The sequence below is a fragment of the Colobus angolensis genome, unplaced genomic scaffold (assembly GCF_000951035.1).
Source record: "Colobus angolensis palliatus isolate OR3802 unplaced genomic scaffold, Cang.pa_1.0 Scaffold174, whole genome shotgun sequence".
Lineage (NCBI taxonomy): Eukaryota > Metazoa > Chordata > Mammalia > Primates > Cercopithecidae > Colobus > Colobus angolensis.
This window is the reverse complement of record NW_012114866.1, coordinates 3,257,164-3,270,244: the sequence shown is the minus strand read 5'-3', so window position 1 is coordinate 3,270,244 and position 13,081 is coordinate 3,257,164. Positions and strand designations below refer to the sequence as shown.

The 13,081-nt window shown below is 40.6% G+C and overlaps 1 long non-coding RNA gene and 1 pseudogene across 1 annotated transcript in view; one reads left to right on the top strand and one right to left on the bottom strand.

Annotated features, from left to right (window-relative positions):
• On the bottom strand, window positions 1-702 carry LOC105509346 (annotated as a pseudogene).
• Window positions 703-2,246: 1,544 nt separating this feature from the next.
• Window positions 2,247-13,081, top strand: part of LOC105509306 — a 110,385-nt gene continuing 99,550 nt past the window's right edge. The window contains exon 1 of the long non-coding RNA XR_001001415.1: window positions 2,247-2,472. This is a non-coding gene — a long non-coding RNA (uncharacterized LOC105509306). The remainder of the gene's footprint in view (window positions 2,473-13,081) is intronic.

Sequence of the window (13,081 nt, the reverse complement as noted above, 5' to 3'; positions counted from 1 at the left end):
TCAGTACATTTTTCCATATGATTCCCTTCTTGCTTCACTTTCCCCAGAAACTGAATTCTGTACTTCCTCTTCTAATATTGGTATGATCAGGTTATCGCAGGACATCAAATCATATTTCATCTATTTCATCACAAATTTAGTAAACCGATGACACAAAAATATTTCATTTTCATATTCATCAAATATCTGCCAATTTCGAAAATAAGCATGCAAAAATATCCTGTAAATCCTAAGGCATACTGATCCTAGTTTTGCTACAGATTATTCCTTTATGCTAACCCTGCTGGTAAAATATTTATTGCCATTCGGAACACATGCAGCGCCATCAAGTGTGTGTCTAGTATAGGCTATAGCAGGACACTCTTGGAGTTTTATGAGCAGCACAAAGAAAAATCTATTGTTCAGTTGCTGTCATTTGAGTGCAAGTATCTGGATGGCATTCACTCTGAAGTTTGACAACAAGTCCATTTAGCTCAAGGCAGAATTGCCGTAAATGTCCTTACTTCTCTAACTTTCATCTGGGCCTTCAGATGGTTCAAGAATTTTGTCAATATTGGAGCAATCTGTTCTTATGTTCTGTTGAATATACTGTTGAACAGCTAGTGTACTGTCTATTTCTTCAAAGGATTCATCAGGCCAGTTATAAAAATCCTGTGCCCAGCCTGTTCTGCCTCAGCACGCCACCCCCTCCGCTATGACCATAGTATCAGCGTCTGGGCCTATTGGCTTGATTTAATAAGTAAGAGTACCAGTAATTGTTTAGAAGTAAAATGGATTTATTAGAGGATTTTTAAGAAAAAGCACTTTCTTTTATCTGCATTTTAAAAGGAGAATTGACATTACAGATGAAATAAAGATGAATACAGAAGAGAAGATCCTACTTTACATGCAAAATAGTATCTATAAAATGGGACTAGTAATTTCTTCCTAGAGAGCTTGTGAGAACTAGAGATAGTGAATTATAAAGCACATAATAGGGGTTCATTTATTTATTCATTTGGCAAATATTTATTGAGCACCTGCTATGTGCAAGGCACCCATTTAGGTAAAACTGAAAAACATGTGTCTTTGTGAAGTTTACATGGTAATTTTTCATCCCATGTGCCAAAGAGATAATGGGAGGAATGACTACCATCTTTTAGAGACCTGTGGTATCATTTTGGAGATTAAATGTTATGTTTTATGTGGCTGTAGAAAGCAAAACTAGAGCCAGGCATGGTGGCTCATGCCTGTAATATCAACACTTTGGGAGGCTGAGGCGGGAGAATGACTTGAGCTCAGGAGTTTGTGACCAGCCTGGGCCACATAGTGAGAGCTCATCTCAACAAAACATAAAAAAATTAGCTGGGTACAGTTAAGCGTGCCTATAGTCCCAGCTACTCTGGAGGCTGAGGTGGAAGGATAGTTTGAGCCCAGGAGGTCGAGGCTGCAGTGAGCCGTGATCGCACCACTGCACTCCAGCCTGGGCGGGAGTGTGAACCTGACTCAAAAAAAAATTTTTTTTTAAAAGCAAAAAAAAAGCAGAACTAGGACCAATGGATGGTCTTTCAAGGGCAGTGGTTTTCATAATTAAAGGAAAGTCCTGTTTACAACCAGGACTGACCAAGAATGGGATGCGGCCATCTCTGGGAGCAGAGAGGCATGGGCTGGAGGTGATTCTGTTAGTGGAAGTATTTTGTAGGGAATTTGAGACCTCGTATCAAGGATCTCTGCAGTGTGGGCAAGGGGGGAATACGAAATCCATGTATCCTTCTGCCTCTTAATTTCGAGATGCTGGAACTGGGATGGGAAGCCAAAGCCACTGACCAGAACCAGGGCTACAACTCAGGGGTGAGTGTGGGAGTTTAAATTCAGGATCCACACTGGCTACAACTGAACTGGAGCCACAGATTCCTGTCACTTTCTGCCTCCAGGGATCAAGTACCATGGGTTTCAACCTGACTAGCCTGAAGGTTTGGGAGGCCCCATCAGGGGATGGGGGCAAATTACTTTCCGTAAAAGAATGAGGAGGCTATATCTGGTGACCAGAAACAAACATGGAGGCAGAGGGTAATAAGGATGATACATACAATTTATTCAGTTCCTATTTCTTTTACTTTAGTATTCCTAATCTGTAAAAACATCATGCAAAAAAAAGTATGATTAATCTAATTTTACAGATGAAGAGACTGAGGGTCTGAGATGTAGAATAGCTAACTTAATTTAGTGTAAAGCCAGGACTTGAACTTGCTGTCTCTGTGCTTCATCTACTCCAGATGGCTCCCTAATGAGTAGAATGAGACCTGTGTGCAAACCCTGGCCTGGTTCTCATGCTCCTACAACTGTGAAGTGAGAGGGCTCAACAATTGCAAATTCAATTCAACCACCACCTCCTGAATACTAACTAGGTTTCAGGACCTGGCTAGAAGCAGAGACACCAGGAGAGAAAAGACAGTGTTCTGCTTTCATGGAGTTCACAGAAGAGTCGAGGAGGTAAGTTCATATCAGATTATCACAAAGCAGTGTGCTTAATGGTGCTTAAATCTTTTCATGTTTCCACATTTTCTAATGCATTTTAACAGAGCAAAGCAATGTCACATTGGTTTCATCAGGAATTCAAACCAAGGGGCTTTGGTGAAGAGAAGTCAAAGCCAAAAGAGGGCTCTGCCCTTTGGAAGAGGTGGAATCATTCAGCCTGGGCAGCATGGTGAAATCCCGTCTATATAAAAAATTCAAAAATTAGCCAGGCATGGAAGCGTACGCCTGTGGTCCCACCTATTTGGGAGGCTGAGGTGGGAGGATCACTTGCGCCTGGGAGGTGGAGATGGCAGTGAGCCAAGATCACACCCCTGCAGTTACTCCCTTCTGGGCAATAGAGTGAGATCCTGTGTCAAAAATAACATAACATGACATACCATAACATAACATAAAAAGGGGGAAAGTAAGAACAGTGGGGTGAGGCCTTTGAGCTCTGAAACTATGATGGAACCCAGTCTTTTCCTCTTTTCTTTGGAGTTCCTAAGTTCACAAAGCCCAATGAGCAATGGCAAAGGACTGTGTTTGGCTATCTGACTCTCTTTTAGGAGTGCCTACATTATCTACTTCATTGTGATTTAAATCTTATCCTTTTCTACCATCTCTCTCCTCTCAAATCCTACACTGAATCCTAGCCCACAGTGGGTGCTACATATGGACTGAGACAGAGATTTGAGTGCCAGGCCTACCAGGGTGTTGATTTGATTGGATATGGTTCCTTGACTCTTTGATACATTGGGTATTGCTAACCTAGTAAATCCATCGTTTTGAGCCTTTGCAAAGTGAGATAGTGGGAACCTATCCCTTCCTTCTACAGGCATAAGCAAATGAGACTCAGATTACAGTTAAATATCTACATCAACAGAGCAATTCTGCAAAGGGATTGGCATAACCAACAAGATTGCAAAGCAGAATGTGCAAGCCTCTCTTCAGTCTCCATCAATTGTGGCCCAAATTTTTCTAGGGAGTAACAGTTCCATGGCATCATTGAATCTAGAATCTAAATATTTGCTTTAGGAAATTATGGAAGCTTGTTAAGTCATAAATGATGTCCTGATTTTGTACTCCCAATTACAGGTCATTCATTGTTTATTGAAATAGAGGAGGATATTATGTTTCTATCACTCTTTACTCTTTAAATATGTTTCTTCCATCCTTCACTTTCCTATTGTTTATTTATTATTTTTTATTTAATCTGGTATCTGAATTTTATAAAACACTTTACAATTAATTTTGTCTTGTCTTCTCTTCCCATAATGATCCCGATCATCATCATAATTATATTTTCTTACAATTATGTATTACTCTTCACAGTTCATAAATCACATATTCATAACCTCATGAATCTCCGAAAAGCTCATGAGGCCAATAGTGCAGTTATTATTTGCATTTTGCAAGTGAGAAAACTGCAGTCTAAAGAAGTTAAATCATTTGTTCCAGGCTCTAAGCTCAGTATTTTAGTGTGGAAGTGAATCCAACACCCTGATGCTTAACTCTGTCTGTTAACCACTATCCTAGATCAACAAGGTCCCACATTTGGACTGTGATGGACTTTACTCAGAACCTGGATTCTTTTTTCATAAAATTTTTAAAAATTTAAGTAAGTGGCATAATTTATAAGACAAAATGTGTAATTTAAAAGAAAGCTATGGGCCGGGCCCGGTGGCTCAAGCCTGTAATCCCAGCACTTTGGGAGGCTGAGACGGGCGGATCACGAGGTCAGGAGATCGAGACCATCCTGGCTAACACGGTGAAACCTCATCTCTACTAAAAATACAAAAACTAGCCGGGCGAGGTGGCAGGCGCCTGTAGTCCCAGCTACTCGGGAGGCTGAGGCAGGAGAATGGTGTAAATCCGGGAGGCGGAGCTTGCAGTGAGCTGAGATCCGGCCACTGCACTCCAGCCTGGGCGACAGAGCGAGACTCTGCCTCAAAAAAAAAAAAAAGAAAGCTATGTGTTTGGATGCTAAATAAACTATTTATGGTGCTAAATACCCCTTCCCCAAAATCTCCAAGATAGATTAACATCACTAGTCATTATTCAGCACTATGTAGTACATGCTCAATAAATATTCTGTTGATGGATATAGGTGGGTGGGTAGATGGATATCGGACTGGCCATGTTCTGAGCCCAGGGGATACAATAGTGAACAAGACAGGCAGGTGCCTTGGTTCACACCACTCACAGTCAACTGGGCAAGTCAAACCTCACACAAGCCGTCTCAGTTATGTCTGATGACCACAGTGAATTATATGAGATCAAGTATGTGAAAGTATTTAGTGGATGGTATTGTACAAGCAAAAATTATCATCATGTTTCATGGACTTTTATCATCCTTAGATACGACCGTACTACTTCCTTGGTCACACAGCTCCCATGACGCTGAAACAGAGAGATAAGTACTCATCGAGGAACACACAGGTGGTAATAGCATAACCATGACTCCAACTAGTCAGGGCGTTCTACCCATGTGGCCCACAGGCACAGTGTTTGAGGCTTCTACGTCTTTTGGCGGGGGGGGGAGTTGGGGGACAATAAGAACATTTAAACCCCTTGCAAAACAACAACAAATACAAAATGCAGCTAAATATTGTAGGGAATTTGCAAAAACTAAAAGAATTAAAATCTGAGTATCTGTAAGCTATCTCAGCTTTATTAAGTCAACTTTATTGTTTCTTTATTATGTGTTGAAATTTCCATTGCATTTGAACACAGTTTAGGGTTAGATTTTCTCACATCACAAGATTTCCAGAGAATGCACAAGGATCTTCCAGAAATTACAAGCAATCCTATAATAAATAAGTAACTTATAACCAAATAATTTCAAAAACATAATTATAAAAATACATTCAAAAAACTTACATGACATGTATGTGCATTTTAATATCTTTGATATCAGCTACAGAATGTGAGACTGTCTCAGTTCTGTGATGGTTAAAATAGCTGGCAGAACCAGCCTAACTGTGGGCTTCTCATTTCAGAGAACCACTTGGATGTTATTATTCAGTTAAGATATTTATAGGATGGTCTTTCAGCTCAAATAACTACCAGGGAAAGGGGGAGTGAGGTGAGAAGGAAAAGAAAGGGAAGAAGAATGGAAGGAGGGAAGGGAAGGAGGGAGTAAGAATGAAAAAACTCTTTAAGCTAACTTTGGTATGACTGTTGTCCTCAGTGGCAGCACATACCTTTGCCAAGTGGAAATAAATAAGCTTCTAAGATATGGGTTTGTTCCCAAATAGGTTTGGCAAATACATAATTTATTTTTCTTAGCTCTAGTACATGATACCCTGGCCATTCAGACACCATATAGGCACTGACATTAATCAAGTACCTCAATACCATCCCCTCTACCATGCCAGGGAAGGTTTTGCACAGGAATTTTTATTTAGCTGAGTTCTTTCTCCATGACTGAGAGCATGGAAGCAGGGCTGTAGTGAATAGATCAATGGGATTGATCAACACCTCTGTGCAAACTCCACGTTAAAAGAGGCTAAAGAAGTGGCTACTCAAGGTCATGCATAATCTTGGATCCTCACATTGGGGGAAAATAGTCATAATGAATATAATCAAGGCAATTGATGAAATTTGAATGTTAATTTATTTATTTTGATAGAGAATATCCTTGTTTCTAAGAAAAGAGCTTTGAAGTATCTAGGGGTGAAGAGACCTCTTTGTTACTATAGTGATAATAATAATAATAATAATAGTTCTTACAAGAAACTGAACACCCACTTGCTGGAAGCTGGGGATATGGTTAATGTCTCTCTTTGTGCCCAGGGACTCTACACTTCCTGGATGCCCAAAGCATACCATATCCACAACTGCCAGCGAGTAAAGACTCAGGGAGTCCTAATTCATGTCATAGTATGACTTGTTGATGAGGAGAGTGGGTGGGGATGTTCCAGAATTTGAGGGGTGGTGGCTAGAAATTCTAACATTCAAGGCAGTGAAAGTAGGTCACTTGGCTCTCGCAAGGCAGGATTTGTGGGCAGCAGGGACTTTTCTGAAAGCAGAAAGACAGGACAGGCCATTTTAGGGAACACCTTTTGTAAGGACACAACAATCTCAGAGCCATCCAGCACCCAAAGTGAAAAATCACCATGGCACGTGTGTACCTATGTAACAAACCTGCACATTCTGCACATGTATCCCAAAAAGAAAAAGAAAGTACTACATAAGCATTTGCTATGTATAGAGAATATGTAATCTCAACAGAAGACTTCAAAAGTTAAGCAGGGCAGGAAACAGAGCTGAGAGACAAGCTGGGACCAGAAGAACAGGACAGGCCTCTGAAAACAGGATGCAGGCCAGACACCAGGCAGCTCAACCTCAGATCAGGAAGCTCAAGACAAGTAGGGATAAGGGGTTGGAGCTAAGACTGGTTTTAAGGTAATGAATTATATAAAAGTTGCCAGAGAATATGTGCAAGATTTTTCCCATCATTCTGAGTATGTGCAAAAGGAGCTTATTTGGAAGAAGGAACCCCACTTAGCTGAACAAAATTAAGTAATTCAGATATGTGTGCAAAATTTCTTTTTGGCCATGTTGCCCAGGATGGATGAACTGGCAAGGGACTTGCATTCCCACCATAAATAACTAGACAACTAGACACAATGTATGAAACACATGTTTTAAGACATCGGATAATCGGCAGCATAGGAATGTGCCCCTAGAAAAGAAAAACAGGTGAGGTGAGCCTACTCTTCCCCTGCTTTCAGCCTAAAAGTGCTCCCCAGACCATTGCACCGGTGGGGGAACCTAAGCAGGGCATGGCCTTCTTGCTGAGTTGAGAAGGCAGAGATCATGGAAGCTGAGGTGGCTGGAATTTGTGAGGCAAAGGACCACAGAGTTGGATGACATGTAGAAAGGAATTATGGAAATTTCCCATGAACTGATGTAGAGTCATTTCCAGGATACACAGCTAAATTTTAAAAAGCTAAACAAAAGCAAAGGACAAAACTATATATATAGTATGCTAATTTTGTGTAAGAAAGAAGGGAAAATAAATCATAGATGTATCTCTTATTTTTAAAAATTCAGGAAAAAGCACCGGAAGTCTATATAAGATCCCTCTGAATTCATGGCTGAATAAGCCATGCATATGTAGGGAGAAACTCCATGAGGCCAAGCGAAGAACAACCAACAAGCTGTGAACCAGACAATTCCCAGAGCTAACAGCTGGGAGACATTTGAATTCCCATGATCAGAGAGTAAAGGTTGCACTAGATATGGGGATATTCCCTAGAGCCTATGAGAAAGGTCGTGCCTCAGTAGTAGGGCTAAACTAGTCCTAGAGTAAACAGTACTTCAGAACTGCTCTGATAAAACATACTAACAAGTATCAAAATGATCAAGATGATCAACAGGTAAGTTATACATCTGCCAGAACAAAACCAATACTCTTTAAAGGAAGAAAAAAATCAAGCACTCAACATATAATATACACAATGGCAAGCATTAAATAAAAAATTAAATTCAAGGCTTCAGTAAGGTTTGATCACACCACTGCACCCCACCCTGGGCGACAGAGTGAGACCCTATTCCTAAAAGTAAAAAATACTAGGCACGCAAAGCAGAACCAACCAGATCAATAAAACTGTTGCCTGCAAAGGGTTGGGGGGTGGTGAAGAGGACAGGGGAAGAAGTGGCCCTTCTCTGGATAGACTTTTATATACAGTTTTGACTTTTGGAAGCATGCTAATGTTTTACATACTAAAAAATAAAATTGATGCCGGGCTTGCTGGCTCACGCCTGTAATCCCAGCACTTTGGGAGGCCGAGGCAGGTGGATCACCAGGTCAGGAGATCAAGAACATCCTGGCTAACACGGTGAAACCCGTCTCCACTAAAAATACGAAAAATTAGCCAGGCTCAGTGGTGGGCGCCTGTGGTCCCAGCTGCTCAGGAGGCTGAGGCAGGAGAATGACGTGAACCTGGGAGGCAGAGCTTGCAGTGAGCCGAGATAGCGCCACTGCACTCCAGCCTGGGTGACAGAGCGAGACTCTGTCTCAAAAAAAAAAAAAAAAAAAATTAAATCAATAAGAACGTGGAAAAACATATTAGAATACTGGAGAATAAAAGAACTAATCCAATAACTTCCAAGTAATAATCCAAGGCTTCATGAAGCCTTCACTTACCTCTCCAGCCCACAGCTCTCTCTCCTCTGAACTCCAAGAGCAAACTCTCTCTGTTCCATTTATTCACACTCAAACCTAGTAACTGGTATATGGTATAAACACAGACTTGGAAATCAGACAACCTGGTTCCAGATCCTGGCTCCCTCACTTGCCTATTATGTGACATGGGCAGATGGTAGATGTGGGCAGTAAATAGATCATGAGGGGAAAATGCCTGGCACATAGTTTTCTTATTTACTTTAACTTCTGGGATACATATGCAGATTGTGCAGGTTTGTTACATAGGTATACATGTGCCATGGTGGTTTGCTGCACCCATCAACCCATCATCTAGGTTTTAAGCCCTGTATGCATTAGGTATTTGTTCTAATGCTCTCCCTCCCCTTGCTCCACACCCCCCAACAGGCCTGGTGTGTGATGTTCCCCTCCCTGTGTCCATGTGTTCTCATTGTTCAACTCCCACTTATGAATGAGAACATGCAGTGTTTGGTTTTCTGTTCCTGTTTTAACTTGTTGAGAATGATGGTTTCCAGCTTCATCCATGTTCCTGAAAGAAACCATGAACTCATTCTTTTTTATGGCTGCATAGTATTTCATGGTGTATATGTGCCACATTTTGTTTATCCAGTCTGTCAGTGATGGGCATTTGGGTTGGTTCCAAGTCTTTGCTATTGTGAATAGAAGCACATAGTTTTCAAAGAATATTAGACCCTATAGTAATTACACAGTAGTGTTGCAAAGACTGTAATTTCTGCCTTGTGATGTTTCTTTTGATGCTATTTAATATTCTGCCTTCATTTATTTTAACTTACTATATGTATATTATATATTTCATTTATCATATATCCTGTCTTCATTTATTCAATTATCCTGCCCTTATCCTAGGGAGATATTACTTCTAATATCAGAGTGGGTGTACACCCTGTGATATTATTTGTAATAACCTAGGGGGACGTTATTCTCAATGTCACAAGTCGTGTTCACCCTGTGATAATTCTCATAATATCCCAGGGAAATGTTACTCTTAATGTCACAGGGGGTGTACACCATGTGTTTACACCCCTTGTGATATTATTCAAAATATCCTATAAGAATGTTACTCCTAATATTACAGGTGGGGATCACCATGTGTGTACACCCCTGTGATATTATTTTTAGTATCTGAGAAAAATGATACTCCTAACGTCACAGGAGGTATACACCATGTTTGTACACACGCTGTGATATTATTTATAGTATCTTTGGGGGATGTTACGCCTGATTTTACAGAATGTGTACACCATCTGTGTACACCCACTGTGATATTATTCGTAATATCCTAGGGGGATGTTACTCCTAATGTCTCAGTGGGATTACACCATGTGTGTACAACCCCTGTGATATTATTCCTAATACCCTATTGGGATGTTGCTCCTAATGGTATGTGGAGTGTACAACATGTGTGTACAACTTCTGTAATATTATTTGTAATATTCCAGAAAGATGTGACTCCTCATGTCACAGGCAGTGCACACCCTGTTATGGTATTCATCGTATCCTAGGGGAATGTTATTGCTAATGTCACAGGAGGTATAAATTATGTGTGTAAACCGCCTGTGATATCATTTGTAATATCCTAGGGGAAAGTTACTTTTAAAGTCACAAATGGTGTAAAAAATATCACAGGGTGTATGCACCTGGTGATACTATTTGAAATATCCTAAAAGGATGTTACTTCTAATGTCAGAGGTGGTGAACACCTTCTTATATTATTGGTGATATCCTACAAGTTTGTTACTCCTCATGTTACATTATTATCTGTGAAATTATTTGCAATAGTTTTGTGGAATGTTACTCCTAATATCACAGGGGGTGTACACCTGTGTACAGTTTTGGGGAATGTCACTTCTAATGTCACATGAGGTGTACACACAGTGATACTATTTGTAATATTCTATAGAAATGTTACTCCTCATATCACAGGGGCTGTACGCCCTGTAATATTATTCATAATATCCTAGGAAGATATTACTCCTAATATCACAGTGGGTGTAAACCCTGTGATATTATTCCTAATATCTTAGGAAGATGTTACTTTTAATATCTCACTGGGTGTACACCCTGTGATATTATTCATGATATCCTAGGGAGATGTTCCTCCTAATGTCATCGGGGTGTACGCCCTGCGACATCATTTGAAATATTCTAGGGGGATGTTACTTTTAAAGTCACAGGGGGTTTACAACCTGTGATATTATACATAATATCTTACACAGATGTTACTCCTAATGTCACAGGGGTGTACACCCAGTGATATTATTCGGAATATCCTAGGGGGATGTTTCTCCTAACGTCAACGGGGTTTACACTTTGTGATATTATTCGTAGTATCCTAGGAGGATGTTACTTCTAATGTCACAGAAGGTGTACACTCCATGATATTATTTGTTATATCCTAGCGGGATGTTATTACTAATGTCACAATGCTTGTACACCCTGTGACATTATTTGTAATAGCCTAGTGGGATGATATTCCTAATGTCGCAGCAGGTGTACACCCTGTGAAATTTTTTGTAATAGTTTTGGGGGATGTTAATTTTAATGTTACATGTGATATACACACAGTGATATTATTTGTAATAGCCTATAGAAATGTTACTCCTAACATCACTGGGGCTCTACACCCTGTAATATTATTTGTAATATCCTAGGGTAATGTTACTACTCATGTCACAGGGGGTGTACACACTGTGATATTATTCATAATATCCTAAAGGTATGTTACTACCAATGTCACAATGCTTGTACACCTTGTGATATTATATCCAATATTCTAGAGGGATGTTACTCCTAGTGTCACAGGGGTGTACACCCTGTGATATTATCCGTAATATCCTGTGCCAATGTTACTCCCAATGTCATAGGTTGTGTACACCTTGTGATATTATTCATAATATTCTGGAAAGATGTTACTCCTCATGTTCCAGTGTGTGTACACCCTGTGATATTATTTGTAATATCCTAGGGGGACATTCCTAATGTTCAAGATGGTGTAACTCCTGTGATATTACTTATAATATCTGAGGTAAGTGTTACTCCTAATGTCACAGGGGATGTACACCACGTATGTATACCCCCTGTGATATTATTCGTAATATTCTGTGGGGATGTTATTAATATTACTGGTGGTGTTCACCATGTGTGTACACCCCCTGTGATATTATTCATAATATCCGAGGGAAGTATAACTCCTAATATCACAGTGGGTGTACCACATGTGTGTATACCCTTGATATTGTTCATAATATCCAGGGCAAACATTACTTCTAATATCACAGAGGATGTACACCTGGGGATATTTTTCATAATATTTTAGGGAAATAAGGCTTCTAATATCACAGTGGGTGTACCCCATGTGTGTACACTTTGTGATAGTATTTTTGATATCCTCGGGAGCTATTACTCTTAATATCACAGTGGGTGTTCACCCTGTGATATTATTTGTATTTGACCTTGCTGGCTTTTTTAACCCACACTACAAAAGGAATGGAACAGATAATAAAATAATGAGATTAAACTGTTCTGCTGTGCAACCACTGCAGGACACTTTTAATGTCACTGTTTCTCAGGCTGTAGATGAAGGGGTTCAGTATGGGGGTGACGACTGTGTACAACACGGAGGCCACTGCGCTCTTTCTGGGGGAAGATGAAGGGAACCGCCAAGCAGATATTGAAGCCAAAAGAGCCGCAAGGTAGGACCCTCCTTTAGAAATGCTTATAGAAGGACCCCTAGTATGGGGTAATCCCCTCCAGGAAACCAAGCCCCAGTACTCAGAAGAAGAAATAGAATGGGGAACCTCAGGAGGACATAGTTTCCTCCCCTCAGGGTGGCTGGCCACTGAAGAAGGAAAAATACTTTTGCCTGCAGCTAACCACTGGAAATTACTTAAAATCCTTCACCAAACCTTTCACTTAGGCATTGATAGCACCTATCAGATGGCCAAATTATTATTTACTGGACCAGGCCTTTTCAAAACTATCAAGCAGATAGTCAGGGCTTGTGAAGTGTGCCAAAGAAATAATCCCCTGCACTGCAGGCCATACATTTCAATCCCAGTATCTCTAACCTCCTTGTTAACTTTGTCTCTTCCAGAATAAACTGTAGAACTACAAATGGTTCTTCAAATGCAGTCCCAGATGCAGTCCATGACTAAGATCTACCGTGGACCCCTGGACCGGCCTGCTAGCCCATGCTCCGATGTTAACGACATCAAAGCCACCCCTCCCAAGGAAATCTCAACTGCACAACCCCTACTATGCCCCAATTCAGCAGGAAGCAGTTACAGCAGTCGTCAGCCAATCTCCCCAACAGCACTTGGGTTTTTCTGTTGTGAAGAGGAACTGAGAGACAGGACTAGCTGGATTTCCTAGGCTGACTAAGAATCCCTAAGC